Raw genomic sequence first — 27,348 nt, 5'->3', positions numbered from 1 at the left:
AGGTGTGAAATCGGGATAATGATGCTAATGGTTCCTACCTTATAGGGTCGTTGTGGGGCTGAAATAAGTAAATACACAGGAAGCACATAGAAGAGTGTCAGACACATAGTAAGGGCTATATAAGCATAAACTATTGTCACTAAGAATTTGAGTGAGAAAGCGTTCGTCCAAAATGCTTTCAAGAACCATCACTGAATACATAATAAGCATTCCTTTCAGTGACGTAGTCCTACATTTCCAAAAGTCACCACTATAATACAGGACCTACCCCAGAACACTAAATCCCCCCTTTCCATGAAACCCGGATTCTTTCCCCAGTGATGGTAGAGGTCATGGGCACTGTTGGTGAGGAAGGGGTGAGTGAGCAGAGGGAGGACAGGCCTCTGCAGGAGAGCAAGAGGCTGACCACCGCCATGGCAGAGACAGGGTCAGGAATTGATTTCAAATCAGGTTCTTAAGGATAATGTTGAGGATAATTATAATCATTATTGTTATTGTCATTATACCTTGCAATTACCTTGGCTTAATTAATTCAAGCTTGTGAAGTGCTTTGAGATCCTCAGATGAAAGGTGCCAAGAAGAAGGGTCATTATTTTTCTACTCCTTTCATCCAAGGTGATTATAGCTCTTCATAAGCATTAATTCATCCTCATAACAGCCCTAGAACGTAGATAAGTGTAGGAGTCATCCACACTGGGTCCAAGAGAGACATTTACCCAAGGGGTTTAGTGGGAGCCGTTCAGTAGTCAGTCTGGCTGGTGGGAGGCCCCCAAATCACAGGGCTTTGTGACTTGAGCACCTGAAATCTGGGCAAGCCTGTTTTCTGAAGGCTTGAACCAAATGTGAAGGCTTTGTTCAAATTTGTTACATGGAATTTGCAACAGTTCAATGAGGGACAATACTGACATGGCCCAATTTTTTAAAATGATTATGCAGTTTATAGCCAGAGAGATATAGCCTCAACTTCTTTGTCATGAGGTGACGAGTAGAGAAAAATAAAACCCTTATCGATTATTTGTCAATGACCAGGCAACTTGAGCATCATTTTCTCATATTCTGTAGTAAAGGATTTTCTCGAGGTCACAAAACTATGGAGCCTAAACTTAGTTCAAAACCATAGACTGAGTCTGATTTTCACTAAGATCTGTTAATTGTGGTCTTTTTCCCTGCCGTGAATGCCCCCCCTCTAGGATGAAGGGTACGTGTGAATAAAACACTGTGAAACAGGAATTGTAGAGACAGAAGTAAATACTCTTTTCAATAGAACTTTTGGAGAGATTTCTCTGACTTCAAATCCATTTTTAGCACAAATATCCAATGCGCAAAAGATTTGTTACAAGTAGGTTGTGTTTCCTCCTGACTCCCAAGGAAAGAGAGAGCATTTGAGAAAGGATTTAGAGGGATGTTGAATCCACTTGTGTTCCTTTATTATTGAAGCGTTGGGAGTTTTGTTCCTTTTGTTTAGAAGTATATACGAATGTGTGATAGCCTGGTGTACATCAGGCTGTGTCTTAAGACCACAGCAGGAAATCAGGCAGTCCCTGTCCCTGCTGTCACAGAGTGTCCTCTGTGTCACATCTCTGTCCTCTTTACAAGAGGTGGCTGCATCCTGGGAGCAGTACTGGTAAGGATGAGATAGACAAGCTACCTAATCTGTTTGGAGCTAGACCACACTTAACAGGCACAAGAAACATTACTACACGGTCACAAATACTGATGCCTATTATTTTTATTATTATTACCATTACTATTGCTGCTATCATCAAATATAATAAACATAATTACCATTGGCCATTCATCAAGAATTACAAAGCACAACCTCAAAACAGGCTCCACCAAAGGTTTATGACTTAGATAGGCAACAAATGAAACCCCATCTAAGAACCACAGTTTGAATGGCCAGAATCTGTTGGGGTTTTTTCACCACAGATTGCTTTTCAAAGAATGGACAGAATTGCTCACTAAATGTGTTTGCAAGCCAAAGGTCTGCTTTCTCTCTCAGTAGAAGGAAATCCTTCAAGACACCGCTCTACTGCCTTTCCCAGAACTTCTTGGCATATAGTAAGTGTTCAGTAAAATGTGTTGCCCTCAAACAGAACTACATCAACACATGTGTTCTAAGTAGAATAATTTATTTAGGGCTAAAGGGTCACTAAGACAGGGGCGCCTGGGTGGCTCAGTCAGTTCAGCATCTGGCTCTTGATTTCAACTCAGGTCATGATCTCATGGCTCGGGAGCTCCAGCCCCACACTTGGGGTTCTCTCTCTGTCCTTCTGTCTCTGCCCCTCCCTTGCTCTCTCTCCCCCACTCAAAAAACAAATAAACTACAAACATTTTTAATACAAAAATACAATAAATAAAAATAAAATGTCACGAAGACAAAGACTCATTTTTAAAATGCACATCAAGAAAAAGTAAAAAAATACATAAAACGTACTTCAGTAGTTACATTCGTGCTCTATGCTTGAGATTGTATCGGGCCCTTTCCAATGGTCCTTCACTGATTACCAGTTGTCATAATTCTAAGTATCATGAATTGTCAAAATCCTAAGACTCGAATGTCATCTCACCAAAGGGCTGATGTCCCATTAGCCACTATGCTAATCCCGACGTGTGCAGACATCCTAAAATGAGTGGATGAATGATACCCTAAAAGAACCAGTTTGCCGTGCCAGCCCAGCACATGACAAGGCCTCTTTTCCAATCTCAGTTCATTAAAGACTGAAAACCTTCCCCCACGGCACATATGAAACGCCCTCTCAAGAGACGTGTTTATGGCAAGTGTTCGAATACATGCCACCAAGGGTGACAGTGTGGGAGAACCCAGCTAACATTAAATGACGCTAAACTCACCGAATAACAAGCAAAATTACTAACGCTCACCTAATGTTCATCTCTAAAGGGTTCCACTGCTTTACTTAATAATTTAAGAAGTAGTCCATCAAAGTTGCTTGGATCTAATTAGTATGAAAGAACCAGGCCTGTCTACCTTTCGATACTCTAAGTACCGTCTTCCCATCAAGAACAACTTTAATTTGTTCGGTCAATTAGCTTAGGAACGTACAGATAGATTGACCTGCCTCCTGTTCACCTGTAAACACATTGTGGCCATCATGCTCCATCTGCCTCATCAGATCCATACTTCACCCCTTTTTACCCTGTTCTGTAGGCTGGGCGGCTTACCTCTGTAGACCACGACTCGTGATTTCCCTTGGCCTCTGACTTCTGGGTGGGTTTGGTCAACGTGAGGGACCTGAGAAATCATGAAAGGAAGAAAGAGAGAGAGATTAGGATATGGGGAGCATGGTCTTTCTTCTTCCCTCAAGGTGACAATTCTAACAGCAGTGCCTTCCTCTGACCACAGGCCACCCCCTTCCATGCCTCCTGCTCTCATAAGGTTCCAGTGACCCTGTCCTCTCCCCATGCCACTCTAGAGCAGATGTGGTAGTGGCTTTCTCTGCTTCTAGACCCTGGATGCCTCATCATTTCTTATAAGTTCTCTTAACTGTACCCCCCACTTTTCTAAACAGTCCCTTTATTAAATTCACTTCCTTTATCCCTTTGAGTATTCCATACGTGTTTCCTGCCAGCATTCCAACAGATATAAATCTCCTTGAGTTCTTCACAGGATGACCCCATTTTTCTCACTATGGCCCTCGAATCGGGCATGATAGAATGCATTAGTTGTAATAATGAGTGAAAATGTAGATATATAAAAAGAACGTGCCATATGTTAATATAAGTGTCTGCAGAGTTGTAATGAGGCATGCATATATGGTCACTTTAACTCCAGCAATCTATTTGCTAAACTATTCTATAATGGCCTAAGTTAACATTAATAGATGTTTTCTGTCCTGGATATCAACTTGACTAGCCACTGTTATCTCGTCCTGAACAGGAAGGTTCTATTCCAATATGGACAGAAGGGTAAGGATTCATCTGCCCAGTTCTATGTCTTTCTAGGCCAATACCCAGACTGACAGTTTTTGTTGGGTTTTTTGTTTGTTTATTTGTTTGTTTTTAATTTTTATTTTAGAGGAAGAGAGAAAGCGAGCAGAGGAGAGGGGCAGAGGGAGAGAGAATCATAAGCAGGCTTAGTGCAGAACCCAGTGTAGGGTTCGATCCCACGACCCTGGGATCATGACTTAAGCAGAAATCAAGAGTCAGATGCTCACTCGACTGAGCCATCCAGGTGGCCCAGGCTCACCATTCTTGAGCCAAACATTCCTTAAATAGCTTTTTCCCACACTGACAGACATGTGTACACACACACACACACACACACACACACACACACACACAAGTTGCATCCAAGTTGGTTAGCATACAGGGCAACAATGATTTCAGGAGTAGATTCCTTAGTGCCCCTCAGCTGTTCAGCTCTTCCTCCCCCACAACCCCTCCAGCAACCCTCTGTTTGTTCTCTATATTTAAAGAGTCTCATGTTTTGTCCCCCTCCCTGTTTTTATACTATTTTTGCTTCCCTTCCCTTGTGCTCATCTGTTCTGTGTCTTAAAGTCCTCACATGAGTGAAGTCATATATTTGTCTTTCTCTGACTAATTTCACTTAGCATAATACCCTCCAGTTCCATCCACGTAGTTGCAAATGGCAAGATTTCATTCTTTTTGATTGCCAAGTAATACTCCATCGTGTATATATGCCACATCTTCTTTATCCATTCATCCGTCGATGGACATTTGGGCTCTTTCCATACTTTGGCTATTGTTGATCTTGCTGCTATAAACACGGGGGTTCGTGTACTCTCCTCGAAAGAGCACGCCTGTGTCCCTTGGATAGATACATAGTAGTGCAATTGCTGGGTCATAAGACAGTTCTACTTTTAATTTGCTGAGGAACGTCCATACTGTTTTCCAGAGTGGCCGCACCAGCTTGCATTCCCACCAACAATGCAAAAGAGATCCTCTTTCTCCGCATCCTCGCCAACATCTGTTGTTGCCTCAGCTGTAAACGTTTGCCATTCTGACAGGTGTGATGTGGTATCTCATTGAACACACACACACACCACACACACACTTCTTAAATCAGAGTGTTTGGTACAATGGTTTTCTTCCTATCAAGCTAACTTGGAATGTGCTCCTCCAGACCATGTCTGAACTCCAATGCCACCTCCACACCCCACCCAGTCAAGCACACACTATGGTAACAGGGCTCCCCTGTGAGGCCTCCTGAGCCCATATCCTTCCTTTCTCCTGGGCGTCTATTCTAATGGACCTTGGCTATTGCTTTTGGTCCCTAATCCAAGTTCAGTCTCCACTGACCTAGAAGGTGCCTTGTGCCATACCTGTGATCACTTCAGATCTCCTAAATGCCTCCAGCTCCCCGATTTCTGAATCTCCTCCATCTAGGTGCCCCACTGTCACAGTCTTCTCGGCCCTTGGGCCACCGCATTACTACATCTTGGTTGTCTGGTGCTGCTTTTCTGATCCATGACTAGATGTGATACTTGGAGATGGAGTTCTAAGTACTGCCTGCCTGCTTAATCTCTGTCATCCAGACCCTACCCATCCCACAGACTTCCTTCCGTTCCCCGCCCCCCAAACGGTGCCTGACCTGTCTGAGTAGATGGGCGCCATGTTGCTTTCCCAAACTGATACTCCTTGAATTAGTGTTCTCAAAGGGGTTGTAAGAGCCAAGAGTAAAGTTCTGGAAATGCCACAAGAGGATACGACATGGACTCATTCAAACCATCCTCCAAGGCAGCCAGTTGCTGCTTTGCTGTGACAGAAAAGCTGGTTTGACGCTATCCTGTGGAATCTCCTCACAAAGCATTTTATCTCACTGAATCTATCTTTTTTTTCCATACGCAAAGGTGAAGGTTAGAAGCCAGACTCTGTCGAAACTAGTTCATTACAAATATGAGCAGACTATTATTTGGTGACGAGAAGTATATAAAACGAAATGAATTACACAGAAGCTTATGTAAAGTACGGAGGATACATTCTGAAGGCAAGTCCCATCACCCCTTAAAGTTGCCACCAGATGAATCATTTTCCTGAATGCGCTTGAGTGGCATAAGAAACTTCACAAAATGAAGACTTGCATTCAAGGGTAATATATGTCAATTGTTAACTGTGTAATAATTCAATAGACCAAAGCGATATGTAGAATATGTAACAATCACATAGCCCAGCACCCAATAAACAAGAGTATATTTCATACGTGAGTAAATGCCAAATTCAACATTCATTTACACCTGGTGGAATAATCATCAGAATGTCTGCTAACTCATCCCAAAGGCTACCTCCTGCCTATGGCCACCACTGGTCTACATTCTGCCCCATGTAACCCTCCCCACCTTTGGCTGGTGTTAAGTGGGTGAGGAATAAGCACCTGACCCAGAGGGACCCAAACCATAGTCTGTCTGTACAAAACCCGTGTCCTGGGGCCTCATAATGAACTGGTATAATCCAGTTCCCTCTTGGGGATTGAAAATAAGGGCACTGGGCTATAGAGGCCATCTGGGCCTAGTGAGAGCCAAAATTACGAGAGAGCAGAAATTCTGGATGAACAGACATATGAGGCATAGCTGAGTCACTTTAATCACAGAGCACTCAAGTGATGAATCATAATCCCGTGCTGCTCAGATCCAGAGTCACTGTCTCACTGAAGTCCATGTAAGGCTCAGCCGTATTAGAGTTCTGGAGCTTAGAGTCCATAACAATCATTTCCTTGCACTGGCTCCCTCCTCGCTATGCTCCTTGAGCTAGCTTGAGTGGGTCTCCATTCCTCTTCACCAAAACATGATCTCAAGCCCTGATAAAAAAAAAAAAAAAAAAAAAAGCATATAAACTTTTTTTTTCATAAGTATCACATATAAGCATAGGTGATACTCTAAAGTTTTAAAAATCAAAGTGAATATTTTATTTCCTCCTGGTTTTTTTTTTTCTCATAGCCAGAGTAGCCAATAGAACTATCATATGCTCAGAGCCACAAAAAATCTGCATACCCCTGAATTTCAAGGATGGTAAGAGTATGCGTTGGTCCTTACACGTGGATTATTCAGGTAACTGCCTAACCTATGTGATGTTTGGGGGGAAATGAAGGGTCTTCAGCCACACGCACACAAATCTCTGCCGGAAAGCATTATATTTCAAAACTTTTAGTTTCATCTCTTGTGTTTGATCATTCGATTCATTTAATAAAAATAGTCCAAGGGTGAGAGAGGCTTAATTCTTTAAGTACTGGTAGTCATTTACACTTTAGTTAGATTAAAGAAGAGTTTTTGCTGAGGGCAAAGGAAAGAGCCTGAGGGTCCCTGAAGAAAGGTAAAATGAAGACAGCACAAAGTAAGAAAAAAGATTAGGAAGCTGACCTCACACCTTGCGGTGTTTCCTAAAACCAGACCTTGTAGTTTGGGGTAAAGACTATTACCAGAAACTTTCACTTTGCTGCTGCTTATTAAGCGTACACTCACGGCCCGATTGGCCTTATAAATCAAGTTCACATTTGGTAGAACTACTTCCCTTTCCCTCACCAACTTACTTACTCTTCCCACCAAAGTTCATCTGTCACATTTGTTTCTGACTGTCTAGGGAGCCCCCCCTTTTTTTTTCTGAGTATGAAGGACAGGAAGTCCCACAGGACTGTTATGACTCACGCTTGGAAAACAGGATGAGTGCCGTGTCTATTTTTAAAAGATAATTACAATACATACGGCACTAAAATCAGCCATCCAGTATTTTATTTATTGTCTTTGTAAGCAGATGGCCCTCAGAGTGTTTAAGCACATTTGAACACGCAAGATCCATTATTTATGGCACGAGGCAGCGAACAGAGGCCGGACTTCATGTGGGCCATTAGCAGGTACCGAAGGACGAGGACACCAGAAGGCAGCCGGCTTCCATGCAGCCAGAGAGAAAGACGTCCTGTGAACACATTAGTTCTCTAGTCACCACACTGTTGGACGAAAGCACACCGCCATTTCCACCAGAAACACGTATATATTTCTGTATGTGTGAACCTGTCTCTTCCTGCTTGGCCAGAATTCATTGGCAAACATGCAAGTTGAAAGAAAAGAGAAAGAAAGAAAGAAAGAAAGAAAGAAAGAAAGAAAGAAAGAAAGAAAAGGAAAGAGAAAGAAAGAAAGAAAGAAAGAAAGAAAGAAAGAAAGAAAAAGGAAGGAAGGAAGGAAGGAAGAAAAAGAGAAAGAAAGAAAGAAAGAAAGAAAGAAAGAAAGAAAGGGCAAACAAACCCACCAGACTTTGGGTGTCTGTTACCAAAAGAATGTAAAGGCCCAGGGAGTGGGAAGGGGGACTGAACTCGGAGACGGAATGAGAAAAAAAATAAAAACTAATAACTTTCTTAAAAAACAAGCGATGGCCTGACCCCCACCCCCACCCTCCCTCCTTCTCTCCCGGTCTCCTCTCCTTCTTTATTATTGATACCTCTCTGCTTTTTGATCTACTCACGCCTTTGTTTTGGCTTCCCAGGTGCCAAGGGAAAATGGCTAGCAGTGAGTTCGTTAGTTTCCCGGCCTCCCTCGGCAGCCAGCCCCTCTGGCTCAGCCAGCTGGATCACACCGAATTAGTCAAGTACTTCATTACCGACCCTCTCTGCACATTTTGCTCCAGGTAATAAATGCCCAAACGGGAGCTCCCGTGCCTTCTGCGGCACTGCCTGTGAAGGTCCAGGGACCGGGCCAGATCTGCAGAGCAGCTCGGTGCCCCGCCAGGGAGGGCACCGCTTTGCACCCTCGCCCGGCCGGGCGGTGCGTCCCCATCTCCGTCCAGGCCCGCTTCCCCCGGCAGAGCGGCTGATGACGCGCGCGCAGCCGGGGAGCCCTCGGGGATCGCTCGGTGCTCCGAGGGGCCCCCGCGCGGCCCAGCCCGGCCGAGGGGGAGTGGGAGGGGGCAGCCCCATTACCACGCTGGGCTAGATGTCGCGCTCCGTGGACGTTAACAGGCAGCGGGGCCTGGGGAGCAGAGGCGAGGCCGTTTTGATAATGGGATGACAAAGAGCAGATCCCGGGCTTGGTGGGTAAAGCCACAGGGTGGAATTTAAAAAATAATAATAATAATAATAAAGTGGCCACCCTTCAAGAGTCATGTCAGAATAAATCATGATGTTAATTGTCTGGCCCCTTCCCCCTTTGTTAGCGTATGTCCCGGAATAAGGCTGCTTAACCTTCGGGGGAAATTGGATCCAGGTTGAGATCTCCAAGGCCAGGCAAATTTTCTCCGCAGAACTTTCCTGGGGCTGCATGGGTCCCCCTCGCCCCCCCCCCCCCCCCGCCCCCCGCCTTTCCCGGGAAGACTTGCCATTGAGTTTACTGCTGTAGGGAGGCTTCCAGGGTTGTTGTTTTTTTTCTGGCTGGCGGTTGGCACGGTACCTAAACCCTGGCCAGCAGAAGCAACAGGGTTGAGCTCTGCTCTGGTCCTTTAAGGACATTAATTAATTTAATGCACATTATGGAGCCTTTTAGGGTGACCACGATGACAACGTTAGAGAATTCTAAATGCATTTAAGACAGTCGTCTAAAGACTAGCATTTCATTTTTTTTTTAAATTTTTTTAACGTTTATTTATTTTTGAGACAGAGAGAGACAGAGCATGAACAGGGGAGGAGCAGAGAGAGAGGGAGACACAGCATCTGAAACAGGCTCCAGGCTCTGAGCTGTCAGCACAGAGCCTGACGCGGGGCTCGAACTCACGGACCGTGAGACCATGACCTGAGCCGAAGTCGGACGCTTAACCCACCGAGCCACCCAGGCGCCCCAAGACTAGCATTTCAAAGACAACACTGGCTCAATGTAAATTAATGGGGGGAAATGACGTCTAGGCAAGGTGAGAATTCAAGGGAGATGTGCAAGCCCTTTTTAAATCAAGGTGTTTTGTTTTGTTTTGTTTTGTTTTGTTTTGTTTTGTTTACATCCTGGCGTATTGCAGAAAGGTCCATGGAGGGAGAGAGGATGTGCAGATCAAATAAGAAAGAAGGAGGTCTGAGGTAAGAGAAGGGGCCCCCTCCTCCCCTACCTCCGTACCCCCCCCCCCAGTACCCCAGGTAGGTAAGGAGCAAAACAAGAGAAACCAGGTTCCCTGGCGACCAGGATCCACACTGCAGCATTTAGATAAAAACATCAGCGGCAAAATACTGCTAAATTAATCCAACTTCTTTTGATTATTGATGTCCTACTGTTTTGTGCCTGAAACAACATACAAGATGCATCAGTCATTTATAAATTATTCATTCAGTTATTTTGGCAGCGGTGTCTTTCCATTTATCAACTGATAAATGTTCAGAAGATAAGAAGGGTAATTTTATAGCCCCTTGACATTTACCTTTGACATGATTTTCATATTTAATAAGGGAAAAACACCAATGAAATACATGTGACGACACCGAAGGCATCACAGATTAACGCCAGCGAAATGAGCCACAGGCACCTGATCTCCCAGCTTTGGCCAGAACCTCCTAGAAACTCACCAGCTCTCTACTGTTCCTTGCTTGGCAGTCTCTCTCAGCTGTACCTGCGTAACAGAAGGAGACACAACTGGGGATTTTGCTTTTGTTTTGTAGTTTGTTTGTTGTTTATTTGTTTGCTCTGAGTAGTTTTACTCTGGTCTGAACAGGGAGAAGGCACTCTGTGTATTTTTGGTTTTCGGCAGGGCGCTGGTCTAAACAGTTTATTTTCTAAAATATATCTATCTGTCAATTATCATATGTTTTCACTGATATGTGAATCTTGAGAAACTCAACAGAAGACCACAGGGGAAGGGAAGGGGGAAAAAATAGTTACAAACAGAGAGGGAGGGAGGCAAACCAGAAGAGACTCTTAAATACGGAGAACCAACTGAGGGTTGGTGGGGAGAGAGGGGAAAATGGGTGATGGGCATTGAGAAGGGCACTTGGGATGAGCACTAGACTTAACGTGAAGTATAAATACCTATCAAGAGAATAGTCTAAATGGATTCCAGAAGGAAAGTGGGGAAGACAGACATTTTTATCTGGCTGTCCTCTGGATATAAAACATCCTCGAATCCTACAGAAACTGGGATGCCAGGCAGAAAACCAAAGCAGGAATTCAGGAATAATACCTCACAGGTGAGTTTATCAGGATCGGAACAGCAAAGTGCATGATAGTGTTTGCAAACAATAATGTTACACAACTATTAGTCCCATTTCACTCGCAAGACTATGATTTCCTTGAGAAAAAGGAACCAAATTGTACACATATTTGTATGCTCATGACCTAGTACAACCTCAGGCAATCAGTAGGCATTTAATAAATATATGTTTTACATAGTTAGCATTTATTGAGGGCTTACCATCTGTCAGGCACTGTATTAACACTTGGCATGAATTATTTCATTTCATCAGCCTTACAATACTACCAAGATTAGTTCTCAAGGCTATAAAGCATTGAGAGATTAGGGAAATGACGGCACCTGGGTGGCTCAGTCAGTTCAGCATCCAACTCTTGACTTCGGGTCAGGTCATGATCTCATAGCTTGTGATTTCAAGCCCTGCGTCAGTCTCTGTGCCGACAGCACAGAAAATCTGACACCACAACCACACAGGCCACCTCTTGGGTTAAACATATAAGATGAGAATGGAGAAAGAAGGTGCTGGGTCCAAGGAGAACTAGGACAAAGCTGGCTTGATTCTGCCACTGGCTAGCATCCATTAAGTTCTTCACATATTACTGTACCAAGGGCCTCAAGCAGCAGCTTTCTGGAAGTATTTAGAAAATGAAATGCACAATTCAGAATTTGTACTTTGGTTTTTATAAGAGGGGCAAAAAAAAAGTCACCCAAAAGCAATAAACAGAATGAAAAGTATAAAGGCAACAACTCTAAATTCTTTCTTTGATAAACCTTTACCGTAACTCTAAACAACTTCTTTAAATAATAAACGCCAACCTGCAGCATATTAAAAAGAGATACCAAATGCTGTGAAGGTCAAGCTATTGAGAGAGAAGACCCTTGACCACAGATCTCAAGCAAATCCAACAGGGCACACTTCTCCAAAGTAAGTGGCACAGTCTGAAAAACCAACAATCCGTGTGTGTTACTTAGCAATTGCAGAGTAACATATTACCTCAAAACTCGGTGGCTTTAACCTTCATCATTTATTGCCTCACAGTTTCTGCGGGTCAGAATTTGGGCAAGGTCTTTGCTGATTTCTCTACTTAAAGACGCTTCATAAGCTGAAAGTGAGGTATCAGCCAGGGCTGCAGTTATCTGGAGTCTCGACTGGGATAGAATCCACTTCTGAGTTCATTTATGTGGTTGAGGGCTTTAGACTGAGGCCTCAGTTCCTTGCTGGATGTTGGCTGGAGGCCGCTCTCAGTTCCTCGCCATGTGGGCCTCTCCATAAGCAGCTCACAACGTGGCAGTTTTCTTCATCAAAACAAGCAAACAAGAAGAACCAGAGAAAGAGAAAGTGTGTGAGCAGGATAGAAGACACCGTTTTTACAACCTACTCTTAGAATAGCATTCACTAATCTTTCCTTAGAAGGAAGTCACTAGGTCCAGTCCACACTCGGTGGAGGGGATTATACAAGGGTGTGAACACCAGGAGGTGAGGACAGATGGGGCCATCCTTGAAATCCACGGGTCTCACCTTGTTTGAAACTAAAGGAACTGGTATATGTACCAGCAATGGGAAATTCCTTGGAACCAGTTAACGCAAAGTCACGAAAAGCAAGGAACATGGGGGATGAGCAGAGAATTAAACAAATAAGTTATATTTGCACAAAGTATTCTGTATTTAGCAAATGCGACAAATTGTGTCCATGGCCCCAATTCTGCAGCACTGTATCCACACTCGTCTTCATGTGACCTTTCAGTCCCTGTCACTAAAGAGGTAGGAACTATTTCCCCATCCTTTACATCTTGACTCAGCTGTGTTGATTTGTTTTGGCCGATAGGATAAGGCAAATGTGATGTCTCCATTCCAAGACAAGTTCTCAAGAATCCTGTGTATTTCCTCTTGCCCTCTTACACCTCTGCTATTGCTACAAGAAGAATAAACACAGACTAGCATGCTGGTCTCAGAAAGCGGGTAAAATAGAGCACAACACCATCCGCAGCCCAGCCTGACTTAGCCAACCTCCAGCCAATCACAGATTTATGAATAAGCCTGGGTCCACAACACTCATGATAACTAATAAATGGCATTTTAATCCGTTAGTTTTGGATTAACCTATTATACTGGAGTAAGGAAGTCACACAGCATGAAAAAGAAGGGAATATCTATATAAGCAGCAGTCCTTTGCTAACAATCTCAACAGGCCTGGGTGAAGTAAATGAAAAACTCCAAAGGAACAACCTACAAGAATAAGTAGAATTCCTGCAAGAGTGAATCATGGTTTTGTCTTCTCTACAGCTGGTCCCCCAAAAAATGTGCTTTCTTTAAGAAAAAGAGAAGAAGAAGAAGAAGAAGAAGAAGAAGAAGAAGAAGAAGAAAAAGAAAAATAAGAAGAAGGAGGAGGAGGAGGAGGGAAGGGAAGAAGAAGAAGAAGAAGAAGAAGAAGAAGAAGAAGAAGAAGGAAGAGAAGGGGAAGGGGAAGGGGGGGAAGGGGAAGGGGAGGAGAAGGGAAGAAAATCTTTCTAAAAAAACGAACTGGCACAGAATACCAAAAAATGTGGCATAAGAGAAAGGAGGAGAAATGCCAAGTGAAATAACATACCCTCAGAAACCATTGTCATAAAGCAGATGAAAACTGTAAGACAACACATTGTCATAAATTTTGAAAGGGGAATGAATCAATTGGCCCTGCAAGAGCTCAAGCAAGATGCAAAAGACCGGGGAAGATACAGGGAATTAACATAAATTGACACATAAGCTTGAAGACCTAAGGAAAAAAGCAGGACAAAGAAGCAATAGAGAAATGAAATTCAAATTAGAAGTAATATAAAAGGAAATCAACACTATTGAAATCATAAAAGAGAAAAGTCAAACAAATTAAGATAGAATGAAACAGATTCAAAATATTAGAGAGGAAATAGTTTTCAAGTAAAACATCAGACATGAGATTTGCATTGTTTGTCTCTGCGGAAAAGAAATAAAGTAATAAAAAAGAAAGAAAAGAAAAAAGAAAAACAGAAAGACATAATTCAAGAAAAGTTTCCAAAGATATAAGGACTTGGACCTGAGGAATATAAATGCATAATGCATCAAAGGAAAACTTATGGAAATATCAACATATTGTCTTTGAGACATATCCCAGAAAAGTTCCTAAGCTTCCAAGACAGAGAGAGAATAATTTAGGGATCCAGAAAAAGCATCAAGATATTTATCACACACACACACACACACACACACACACACACACACACACACACACAAATGCTAGCCTCAGAGTACAGAAAGATACAATGCTAGAAGATAAAAGAACAACACCCAGAAGAGCTTTAAGGAAAGAAAATGTGACTGAAGAGTCTTATACCCAGATAAACTGTCATTCAAGTATAAAGGCAACAAACACTTTTCCACCCACAAGAAGATACAGACTTTAGATCCCAGTAGCTCTTCTTAAGAAACTACTAGAGGGAGCACCTGGGTGGCGCAGTCATTTGAGCATCCAACTCTAGATTTCGACTCAGGTCATAATCTTATGGTCTGTGAGATCAAGCCCTGTATCAGGCTCTATGCTGACAGCATGGAGCCTGCTTGGGATTCTTTCTTTCTCCCTCTCCCTCTGTCTCTCCTGTGCTTTCCCACCCCCTGCCCTCAAAATAAGTAAAATAAACTTTTAAAGAAAATTGCATGAAAGGAGGGAGGGATACACACACAGACACACACACACACACACGTGCACATGCACAGTGGAACATTATTCAACCATGAAAAAGAAGGAAATCCTGCCATTTGCAACAATGTAGATGAAACTGGAGGACATTATGCTAAGTGAAATAAACCAGACACAGAAAGACAAAAACTATATGATCTCACTTACACGTGGAAGCTCCAAAACGAAAACAAAAACACATAAAAACAGAGTGGAATATTGATTACTGGGGCAAGGGGAAGGGGGTGTGGAATGGAGAGATGCTGGTCAAAGGGTACAAAGTTACATTTATGTAGGATAAGTAAGTCTACAGATCTAATATACAGGAATGATTACTTAAGAATGGGGTATTGAACTCTGGAAGGATGCTAACAGGATAGATTTCAGGGGCACTTATCACACACAAAGAAAAGGTAACTATATGAGGAGAAATGTTAATTAATTAGCTGGACTGTAGTAATCACTTTACTACATATATGTATATCAAATCATTGTGTTGTATACCTTAAATATACGCCATTTTTATTTTAAATTAATTTCAGTTGTTCATACTAAGGAGTTGATAGATACTCTCTTAATATTATTGTTATGAAGACAATTGTTAGAACACAATTTAAAACTTTTAAACTTATAAGAAACAAAGAAAATAGAGAACAAAATGAAAAAAGAACAGGAACTAAGAACAAAGGACAAGGCATAATGTAAGAGAACTGAGAGAGAAAATTCATCCTAAAACAAAACAAAGTAAAAACCCCAATCATCTGGAAATTTGTAACTCTCTATGAAACGAATTGAGTCAAGAATATGACTAAGCCTGTGTCAAATTATAGAATATCTGAGAAATTATGGAAGTCAAAATATTAAATATCACCTAAGAGATATTGTCAATGAAATGTATCAATCATGCTTCATGTAGAAACACTAAAGCAGTGACATTAAAGTCAGGAACAAAATAAGAACGTCCTCATCATTACCATTATTTAACATTGTTCTGGAAGCACCAACCACTAAATTTACTATTTATAGATGATACTTACCTAAAAAAACATAAGAGAAACTATTGGAGAACTACACTTACGAAAAACGCTAACCTTCGTATAAAAACAAACAACTATATTTTCCTAGGTCTTGCTTATCTATAAAACTCACTCATACAGGAAAATCAAGAAATAAGAATTACTGGGGCACCTGGGTGGCTCAGTTGGTTGAGCGGCCAACTTCGGTTCAGGTCGTTATCGCACAGTTTGTGAGTTCAAGCCCTGCGTCAGTCTCTGTGCTGACAGCTCAGAGCCTGGAGCCTGCTTCAGATTCTGTGTGTGTGTGTGTGTGTGTGCGTGCATGCATGTGTGTGTCTCTCTCTGTCCCTCCCTGCTCGCACTCTCTCTGTCTCTCTCTCAAAAACAAATAAACATTAAAAGTTGCTAAAGAGAGAGAGAGAGAGAGAGAGAGAAATAACAATTACACATGGGATAGAACTACTCTCCAATATCAACAGTTGTGCAATTTTCTCCAATGAAAATGTGATATTTCGCTTTTCTTCCTTTTCATTGATATCACCAGCTGTTTTCTGCTCCAAGGTTTTATTTGTCTTGGAATGTTATATAATGATAAATTTTTCAGAAAACAAAGTTTTCTTCTTCAGAAACGTGACATTTTTGCAATTTATGTTAAGACTTCTGCAGATGAATCTTAGGACAAAGTTTATGCTCCTACAATGAAATTGCAATTTAAGGTTGCATTTGCTTATGAAACTGTTTTAAATAAAGATAGAAGGTGATTCTTCTCTTTCTACCTTCCAGTCTCTTAATTCCATGGTCTTGAGAAAACCCTTCAGCCCCCAACCTTGGTATCTGTCACATACTGACCAGAGGGTAGATGGTGTGATGGCTTGTCATTTCTATGGCCAAGTTCAAGACCAAATAAATATAAATCAAATCCACCCCAAAACAGTTCCCCTAAAACATGGAAAGCAACAAGGTAACCATTCTGTGAATCTAATTAGGGGATATGTTTTCAACCTATGCTTGTAAAAAGAATATGTACTGTCTTCAGAAACTGAGAGAGAACAGAATTTATGCTACTGTGGTTAACATTGGTGGGGGATGATGGGCAGTTATTATTGTTGTTACTTTATATTTGAGCAATGAGGAGTGTTTGGATCTAATTTAGGGCTATTTATCTACTCCCTTGTTAACGGGAGCTATCTCTACCACAAGAATATTTACAGTTGCTTTATTGGTAATCATTTCAAACAGGAAAAAAAACAAAAAAACAAAAAGTCCACGAACAGTGGAACGGATACTGCCATATTTCTTAAATGCACTACACGAATGTTTTTATAGGTGAGCTAGATGGTTGAAAGTAGTTAAATGTCATCCTGTGGAGGAAAGGGGTATAGGGAGAAGATTATAAATAATCCAAGCGCCTAGAAATGGCTCCGGGGACAAGAAAAAAGACACTGCAGTCATCTGAGCTCAGGGAAACCCAGAGGGCCATTTGGATGGACAAAGCCCCAACATGATATAGAAAAAGCCTTTGAATCCAAGATAAAGAATTCAGATGAGCAAAAAAAAGCAAGTTTCTAATCAAGCTCAGGTATCGAACCGGGACTACCTGACAATGGCCACGGTTAAGGTTTCCTGGAAAAGGCACCAAGCTGTGTTTATGTCTTCGAAATTTTCCTCCATAGATGTCACTTCAAACCATGCTTGGTGACACTGATTGTTTAGCGACTTTATTAAAAGCTCCTGGTGTCGTGGCAAGAACGAGACAGAACCGTCCACCTTACCTACCTAAAAGTCAACTTTCCAGCTGGAGGCTGGTTATGAAGTTCCTGAGCTTTAGTCTATTAATGTGTAAACTGAGAAGAGGAATAAATGGGGTTGTATTGCAGATTAAAGAATGGAGCGTGTAAAGGGCACTACTCAGCAGGTGAGTGCTTCCTTCTTTCATTTAATAAAGTTATCTTGTTGATCTCTAAAATGTAGAATGAGAAGGAAGGCATTCTCCGAAGGTCTCTCTGTTTCTTTCTCTCCCCTCCGACCCCCCTTCCCTCTTCCCTATTCAGTCGGAGCATCCAAGAATCCAAGTGTGTTTAATGACAATTCCTTTCATCGTAAGTCTGTATTCCGTGAATGGAAAACAAACACGAAGGTTGACTCTGTGAGGCAAAACCTGTAAAGTTACAAATGGGAACACAAATTGCTGTAGTGCTCCCTGGTGAGTACAACCTCACGAATGAACAAAAGCACATGCATTAAATCTGGGCTACGCTAAAGGCTCAGCAGAGAAGGGTACATCTCCTTTCCTGTTACCCTTCCCCAGCCAAGGTCAAGTATGTAAAATCAGATCACTCTCCCTCGATGAGAAAAGCTAACATGTGTCCATCTCACTTAGGGTAGCCACTGAGTTTAAAAATTAAGACCTACACCTTAAATTATAAGCTTTCAGCTTTTTAAAAACTACCTCTGCCTACTTGAATGAACTATAATATATAGTCAGAATTCTCCGATCTGAAAGGTATGGAAATGATCCAATTTTTACCAATCCCAGTTTAAATGCATTATTCTTTTCCTTAGGCAGCCAAATGAAAGAAAATATCCGACCTAATTATTACCACCCATGCTTAATAAGATGACCCTGAATTTGTGTTTCAATGCTTTAAACGTCTCTTGGCACCCATTGGTGAAGTATCTCTAGGTGCATCAAGAGATTACCTTACTCTTCAAACAGGTGCCTTTTCAAAGGGCCTTTTTGTTTTGTTTGGTTTTGTTTACCCCAAACCAAATGTATCATCTCCTCCCCATTACCTGCACCTTCTTAAAACTTCTGTATTTCTCATCCTGATGCCACTCGCCTTTCGGCTCCTTGGGTTACTTCTTGACTCGTCCCTTTTTGCTGTGTTACGGGAGCAACGAGCCATCAGGTCCAGCTGATTCTACCAATGAAAAAGCATACATCCAACTCTGACCTTTCCCTTCCCGCTGCCAAAGAGCCACCTTAGACTTTCCCCACCTCCTGACTTGTACCTTCCACAAGAGTCGTTTCTCTAAGAATTCTGCTTAGAATTTGAGTCGTTTTGCACCTCGGATTCATGCCACTACCTCCAGATTACAATTGCCACAGCACAGTACTGAATAAATTCGTCCTCGCTCCCTCATTCACTCAAGGCACTTTAAGGACAGCACTTTTAGCTCCCCGAAACAGCTTACTGGCACCTACGTAGACATGTAAGGCCCACGATTAGCCAACCTGATTTTACACTTCCAGACTTTTCGCCATGCTGCTTTCTCTCCCCCTACAGTTGCATCCAGTGAAACTGCCCAACATGGCTTCCCTTCTCTGTACCTCTGCTCTTCCTGATGCTTCTATATATTCTTCCTTTCTTTTCTACCTTCCCTCAGTAGCTAAAATCTCAGAAATGCTTTAAATTCCAACATAAATTCTGTGATGGAATGTCTCATCTGTAGAGTTAGGAATACTTTTGCCTTCCTTTGAGCTGCCGTACCACACTGAATTTCCCTTTTCAGACTTGATGCATGAGGGTTATTGATATACATGGTTATATTTTTCTATTGTACCTAGATATGCTCCTCAGAGTCAAGATCTGCCCACGGAAAGATAATGCTCCATGAATTGTATGTGTCTGCACATCTTGCAAGCAGACAGTTGTTTTAGACTCTCTTTTCCAGGATGTTTGCAGAGTGAACAGTCTTGGAAGATAGTGGTGGTGTCTCCCTTCAGGGCCCAGGTCAGGCATGCTTATTTCCTTTAATAAAAGATCCAGGCTTCCAAAGCTCCAAGTTCCTTTCCTATAACACACTCCACTGCATGTACAGATATTACCTAGCCCTCTTTACGTTGTCCTTGGGGAACTGACACTCAGAGGACCAGCACAAATGTTGATTCTTGGGCTACTATTCTTGCTGTGAAAAGAGAAGTCCTTTGTCTCTCCCCCAAGAGTCTCGTGTCTTCTGCCAGCATTCGTGAATCTACGGTAGACTCTGGCAGATAGAGTGGTCCCCAAAGTCCCCATCTGCTCATATGAATGCCCTGTGATGTCCTCTCCCCTTGAGTGTGGGTAGGAGTGTGATTTGCTTTCAACCAGTAGCATACAACAATGTGACAAGAAGGTAGGTGATTATGTGTACATAATTATATTACATATATTTGTAATGTCTGTCTTACAAGGAGACTCTCCTGCTTGGTGGCCTTGAGGAAGCAAATGGCCATGTTGTGAACCCGCATAGTAAACAACTGAAGACAGCCTCCAGCTGAACTAGCAAGAATGGGGGCCCTCAGTCCACAGCCTATAGGAAACCGAATGCTGCAAACTACTCTGTGGGCTTGGAAGCAGATGGTTTCTAGTCAAGCTTCAGAGAAGAATACAGTCCTTGCAGAGGACCCAGTGAGGCCATGCCTAAACTGCGACCTACAGAATCTGTGAAATAGTAGATGTGCCTTGTTTTAAGCCTCTAATTCTATGGTACTGAGCCATTGATAATCAATACACAGGCTAAGGTGATAGCTTGAAAATTGGGAGAAATCTCAGACCCTTCACTGTTCTTGACTGTTTTGTCAACAAGGATTGGAGGCTGACAGGCATATGACTTTCTGGAAGGGGGCCACGTGGGAAAATTGATAGGAATTGAAGAAAGTCCACGGAAATCAGTAAGCAAGGTACAGTGTCGCTTCCCTCGCTGTAAAGCAATTGGATCAACTTTTGGCAAAAGTCCGAAGTCTGGCATGCAGTGACAACTTTGCCTCAAAGAACATGATGTTCTTTATTTTTTGCCCAGTGTAAGAGAGTGGATGTATTGACCAAACAAGGAAGAAATGTTTCTAACCTCCCAACCCTATAGTTAGCCAAGTCTCAAGAAGCAGATGCAAAGACAATCAGCTGAACAGCGCCCTAAGTATTGCTAACTCTTCCCTGGAAAGGGGGACTTCCTCACCAATCTGGCTGTCAGCCTCAAGTCTGCCCCATCGTAACAACTAATACTAAGATTCGTTCTGGTGAGGACAGAAGGTGTTGACTTCTCTCAGGCGACAATTACAGAGACACCCACTTACACTGGGTACAGAAGGAAGGAAATTTGCAACTACCATGGGCAGAAATTCATAGCATTGTGGTCATAACTGAACAATGGCAGTTATGTTATTGAGGGAAAGTTTATTCTTCATCTCATTGCCTGAAGCAACGTTGATGGCCAATGGAATCCTTGGGCATGGGCCCGGTTCACAGATAGATGAGCTACGTTGAAGCCCCCTTGTGCCCACTGAGCTGCGATAGCTGTCCAGCCTCAACGACAGCGAGGCAAAACCAAAAATGCACACACACTTGCTCAGTCAGTGGGCATAATAACTCAAGTCCGTTCTCACAATTCTGGTCACTATTCCCCTTGATAAACTATGTTTTATTTTTCTGGACTCTTAAACGGGAGCCAACGGCCTAATTCTTTGGTCTGTTGCTTGGAAACTACAAGACAGATTAAAGCTACTCTTATTTAGGGCCATGAAATGTGAAAACAAATCGTGCCACTCATGGAACCATCTGGGTCACTCATGTAGATGCCATGTAAGGGCCTATTCTCTGATGAAACCAACTGAAATCAAGTCCCTGACTAAGTCTGCATCATGCAGTTTGTCACCATTGTTGCCTGGATTCGTCATCATACTGGACATGGCAGTATTTCCACCATCTTATACTGGGGGGGAAAAAAGAAAAGTCATATTCTTTGAGGCAGAATCATCACTGCACAACAGACTTCTGCCTTTAGCCAAAAGTTGATCCAATTGTCTTACAGTGAGGGAAGCAACACTGCACAGGTTAGGGCCCCCATTCATTCCTGGGAGATCCCTTAACCACCTCTCAGGCCTTAGGTGGAACCTCACTGCTGTTGACACTTTTTGGTTTATGGTGTTACTTTTCAGTCCAAGCAGCAGGATCGGGCCACGGCATTTTGGTCTTTAAAACTAAACTGAGTCATGTTTTTAGTTCTCTGGATCATTTACATGTTGATACTGTTGTGCCTTTATCTCCAAAGCCACTCAATAATGGGCTAATAGTCAAGATATATGAGGCATTGCTAAAAATAATAAAGCAATCATCCAGCAACTTAACAAATGCCAGCCCAGAGTGACCCTGGGCACATCCCAGGTTGCAATATCAGACGGATAATACAGCAGGAGAAATAAACTCCACAAAAATATTTCAGCCAATCACTAAAATATAGCAAACAAATAACAATAACAAGTCCCGAGGTCAGGAGGGGGTCATCAGTACTAAGAGGTGCTACAGGTTATTACCCAAAATTCCCAGTTTCCAACAAAAAGTTACAAGATTTATAAAGAAACACTAGAGTATGACCCATATACCAAGGAAAAGGCAGACAACACAAACTGTGAGAATAACCAGACACCAAATTTAACAAAAAAATAATCTCTAATGGAGTCATTATAAATATGTTCAACAATCTAAAAGAAAACAATACTAAAGAAATAAAAGAGGGTGTAATGATAATGGACAATGTCACATCAGATAGACAATATCAATAAAAAGATAGAAATTATAAAAAAAATAATCAAATGGAAATGCTTGAGTTGAAAAAGTACAATTACAGAAATTGAAAGTTCATAATGGGGCTCAAGAGACTATTTGATTGGCAAAATAAGTAGCAGACTTACAGAGAGCTCAATAGAGGATATGCAGTCCAAAAAACAGAGTAAAATAAGAATAAAGAAAAAAGAACAGAGCAATGTAAGGCCTTATGAAGTGTACCTACATGTGCATAATGGAAGTACTAGAAGGAAAAGCGATAGAAAAAAAGTGGCAGAAAAATATTTGAGGAAATAATAGCTGAAAACGTGTCAAACGTACTGAAAACCACTACTCTACACATGCAGGAAGCTCCACAAACTCCAAGTAGGATAAACACAAGGAGATCGATAGACAAACACATCAAAGTAAAAACACCGAAAGTCAAAGACCAGGATAAACTCTTGAAAGCAGTAAGAAAAAAACAACCCATTTTTACAAGGAACCCCAGTAAGATTACTCATGAATTTATCAGCAAAAACAATGGAGACCAAAGGGTAGTAGGATATCATATTCAAAGTGTCCAAAGAAAAAAACTGTCAACCAAAAACCTTATATCCAACAAAGCAATCTTTTTTTTTAATGTTTTTATTTATTTTTGAGAGAGCACAAGCGGGGGAAGTGCAGAGAGAAAGGGGGACAGAGAATCCGAAGCGGGTTCTGTGTTGACAGCAGCGATCCTGATGCGGGGCTCAAACTCACAAACCATGAGACCATGACCTGAGCTGAAGTCAGTCACTCAACTAACTGAGCCACCCAGGCATTCCCCACCAAAGCTATCTTTAAAAAGTGAAAGCAGGGGCACCTGCATGGTTCAGTCAGTTAAGCATCTGACTCTTGGTTTTTGGCTTAGGTCATGATTTCACAGTTCGTGAGTTCCAGTCCCCTTTGGGCTCTGCACTGTTAATGGTGCAGAGCCCGCTTGGGATTCTCTCTCCTTCTCTCTCTGCACCTACCCCACTCACGCACTCTCTCTCTCTCTCTCTCAAAATAAATAAACAAAAACTTAAAAAAGAAAAAGTAAAAGCAAAATAAAGACATTCCCAGACAAACAATAACTGAGAGAATTTGTTGCAAGCAGATCAGCCTTATATGAAATACTAAAGGAAGTTATTCAGGCTGAAGTGACCTCAAACAGAAATTAGCATTCATACCAAAAAAATCAACAAGTACTGGTTAAGGTATTTATGTAATAACAAGAGGCTATATAAATACACATTCTCCTTTCTTCTCTTATTTAAAAATCAATTTGAAGGGGGGTAGGGAAGAGGGGAAAGTGGGTGATGGGCATTGAGGAGGGCACCTGTTGGGATGAGCACTGGATGTTGTATGGAAACCAATTTGACGATAAATTATATATTAAATAAATAAATAAATAAATAATACTTCTTGAAACATAAAACAAGATTATCCCTTGACCAGTTTAGGAAAATGTTATGACTGGAGGCTCCCAGAAACCTCTCTTTATTTTACTTTTATTTTACCAAGAACCGATTCAATGTTTGCAGTGACTCTATAGAACCATAACTACAGCTAATAATGACAATTGGCTACAAATTTCTTAAAGCAAAGTCCATACTAGAAGACTACTGTGGTATTTAAAATAAGAAACAATTTCATTTCTGGGATAGATTCCTAAAGTATGCTCTTGAAAATAAGTTTTGAGCCTGATCTTGGAACTGTTGGATAGGTAGAGTGAAGGCTATTGGGAGAGCAAAGAATAGCAAAGGAAAAAACAAAGAAGTGAGATTGGTCGAGAGGTGTTGGATGTTGTTGGGTGGCCTGCATCAGGATTCCAGGCAAATGGGTGGATAGGTGGAAGCTGTAGGATCTAATGATGAAAGGCACTGAGTACTGAGCTGAGAACCTTGCGTTTAGTTTAACAGACAAATGTTATGAGATCTAGGGTGAGAGAAGATTTGTTTAGGATTCAGATATATTCAGATATTATACTATGTAAAATGCTATCAATGGAATAATATGTCTGTGGCATCCATAACAAATAAATTAGTTTGATATTTATTGCCAAAAAATAAAAAATAAAAATCAATTGTATAAAATGATATGTATATATTATCCTATTGGGCCCATAACATATAGACATGTAATATAATTGCTACTAACACAAAAGAGGTGGATTAAGAGCAAAACTGTATTGGGCTAAGGAAATAACTCCAGATGGTAAATCTGGAAGAACAAGTAAAGAGAATCAGGAATGATAAATACAAAGATTAATATAATGAAAGCTATAAATACAGATTCTCTGTTTTCTCTTAGCTTCTTTGAAAGACAAAATTATAGAAAGAAATAATTACAATATTGTCTTTTTTGTAATATTTATAGATTTGATATGTTAAAAGGGGAAAAGAAAATAGATTTTATATATAGCAATAATATCACAAAAAGGGGTAAAAGCAATAACCTTTCTATATCTCACTTGAAAGGTTAGTATAAATCTGAAGCTGATTCTGATCATGAAGATGTATACGGTTAACTCTAGAGAAAATGCAAAAATATATAGTGAAGAAAATCATGAAATAAAATGCTGCATGAGACAATATTCACTTAATGTGAAATAAAGCAATAAAAGAGAAATAAAGGAACAAAAAAGACATGAATCACATAAAAAATGAAAAGTAAAAGTGTCAGACATGAATTCAGCTGTTATTGAAAATAATATTAAATCTGAATAGATTAAACAATCCAATCAAAAGGCAGAGACTGCCAGATTGGATTAAAACCTGTGATCCAAATACATGCTGTCTTCAGCAGACGTACTTTAATTTCAAATACAGAGATATCGAAAGCAAAAGGATATTAAATAATGCCCCATGCAAACACAACCACAAGAAAGATGATGTCGCTATATTACTGTAAGACAAAATAGACTTTAAAGAAAAATAAAAGTTATTAGAGATAAAGAAGGACATTTTATAATGATAAAAGGGCAAGTGCATCAGGAAGATATAATAATTATAAACATATATGTATCCAATAACACAGCACCAAAATATATAATACAAAACTGACAGAAATAAAGGGAGAAACAGACAATTCAACTGTATAGCCACATGCAAAAGAATAAAGATATTTCTTTTTTTTAATTTTTTTGTTTATTTATTTTTTAGAGAGAGAGAGAGAGAGAGAGCACGTGCACGAGGAGGGAAAAGGCAGAAAGAAGGAGAGACAGAATCCCAAGAAGGCTCCACCCCATTAGCACAGAGTCCAGTGAAGGGCTCGAATCCACGAACAGTGAGATTGTGACCTGAGCTGAGATCAAGAGTCATCTTAACCATCAAGATGCTTAACCACTCTGCCACCCAGGCTCCCTAAGACATTTCTTTAAGGGAAGATATACAAAAGGTCAATAAGCACATGAAAAGATGCTCAACATTATTTATTGCATCAAAACTACAATGAGACACCACTTCCTCAAAAAGAATCAAAAAGTGAGTAACAAGAGTTGGTAAAAGTGTGGAGAAATAGTAACCCTCATCTACTGATGATGGAAATATAGAATGATGCCATCACTTTGGAAAACATTCTGGCAGTTCCACAAAAGATTAATCGTAGAGTTACCATATGACCAACAATTCCACTCTTGTATATATATCCATGAAAATTAAAACCAATGTCCACACACAAAAACTTGTACATGAGTGTTTATAGTGGCATTATTCATAGGAGTCAAAGATGGAAACAGCCCAATTATCCATCAACTAACGAAGGGATAAACAAAATGTGGTATGTCCATATAATGGGTTGTTTGGCCATAAAAAAGAATAAAATAATGATACGTGCTACAGCATGGTTGAATCTGTAAATCTATAGAGACAGAAAGTATACTAATGGTTGTATAGGGCTGGAAGTTGAGATGGATGGGGCTGGGTTTGAGGGTTGGGGATGGCTAGGGGATATAGGATTTATTTTTTAAGGTGACGAAAATGTTCTAAAATTGACTATGGTGATGGTTGCACATATCTGTGAATATACTAAAAACCAGTGAATTGTACATCCTAAATGGGTGAATTGTATGGTATGTGAATTATGGTCTCAATAAAACTAATTTTATAAATTTATAAATAAATAATATATCTGACTCAACATCCACATACCTTAGTGAGACAGTCTGGTCACTGAATGTGACTGGCCCCATGAAGGCTCATCTTCTCATCTTCTCTTAGATGTTTCCTGAGCAATGAGCAGGATGAGAAGTATAGAATATTATTTAGATCTCTTTTGAAAATTCAGGATTTCAGCCCAACATTTCCTGGACAGGATATTTCTTTTTCTTTCCCTTAATGGCAATCTTAGTCTTGTCTGCTTGGTACAATCTCTAGGAAGCAGCCCAGCCAAAATGAAGGATAAGGAATTCAAACGTAATTCTGGCCCAGCCACCTGGATTGTCTCAGTGGAATGATACAGCTTTAGACTATAAATGAAAGTATAATGACCACCTGTTTGCAAGTCTCTCTAACGTCGTCCACACAGGTCAAAGTGGGATCCCTAATACGTCACTGTGTGGTTTTCTAATATGTATTTATTTAAGTACACCCAACATGGAGCTAGAACTCACAAACCCCAAGATCAAGAGTCACACGTTCCTCCCACTGAGCCAGCCAGGTGCCCCAAGGTCTCCATACATTTTATAAAAATGCTCCTGCCTGTTGCATGCTTCACTTTTCCAGAAAAAAAAAAAAAAATGTAAGGGGTGCATGAAATAAAGGTGAAGTTACATTTCATGGAATGGGATGCACCAATTTTGTGGAGGCGTAAGTTGACCAACGACCTCAATACCTGGTGGGGAACCACTTATATACCTTGGGAGGTAAGGAGAAGAGGATTATTAATGATTTTTGTCTTTCAGAAACGCCCTGGAACCTTCTTTTCTAAAGACCCCCTGGTATAAGTCTCCCAAACTATTGCTGGCTCCCTAAATTTCAATGACTGCTGGGCCTGGTCATGTCTCTGCTGGCTCTGGTCCATCTCCAACATTTG

The 27,348-nt window shown here is 41.1% G+C and overlaps 2 long non-coding RNA genes across 2 annotated transcripts; both read left to right on the top strand.

Moving 5' to 3' along the window:
* Nucleotides 1–8,874: 8,874 nt before the first annotated feature.
* Nucleotides 8,875–10,676, top strand: LOC132666756 (uncharacterized). The gene is made up of 3 exons (XR_009604821.3): nt 8,875–8,994; nt 9,907–9,964; nt 10,328–10,676. It is a non-coding gene; the product is annotated as an uncharacterized LOC132666756 (long non-coding RNA).
* Nucleotides 10,677–17,826: 7,150 nt separating this feature from the next.
* On the top strand, nt 17,827–26,328 carry LOC132666757 (uncharacterized). Its single transcript, XR_009604822.2, has 4 exons — nt 17,827–17,972; nt 18,332–18,485; nt 19,338–20,160; nt 25,485–26,328. It is a non-coding gene; the product is annotated as an uncharacterized LOC132666757 (long non-coding RNA).
* The last annotated feature ends 1,020 nt before the right edge of the window (nt 26,329–27,348 follow it).

Source organism: Panthera onca, chromosome B2, assembly GCF_046562875.1.
Source record: "Panthera onca isolate mPanOnc1 chromosome B2, mPanOnc1 haplotype 2, whole genome shotgun sequence".
NCBI classification, from domain to species: Eukaryota; Metazoa; Chordata; class Mammalia; order Carnivora; family Felidae; genus Panthera; species Panthera onca.
Note: the sequence above shows the minus strand (reverse complement) of the source record. Positions and strands in the feature narration are given on the sequence as shown.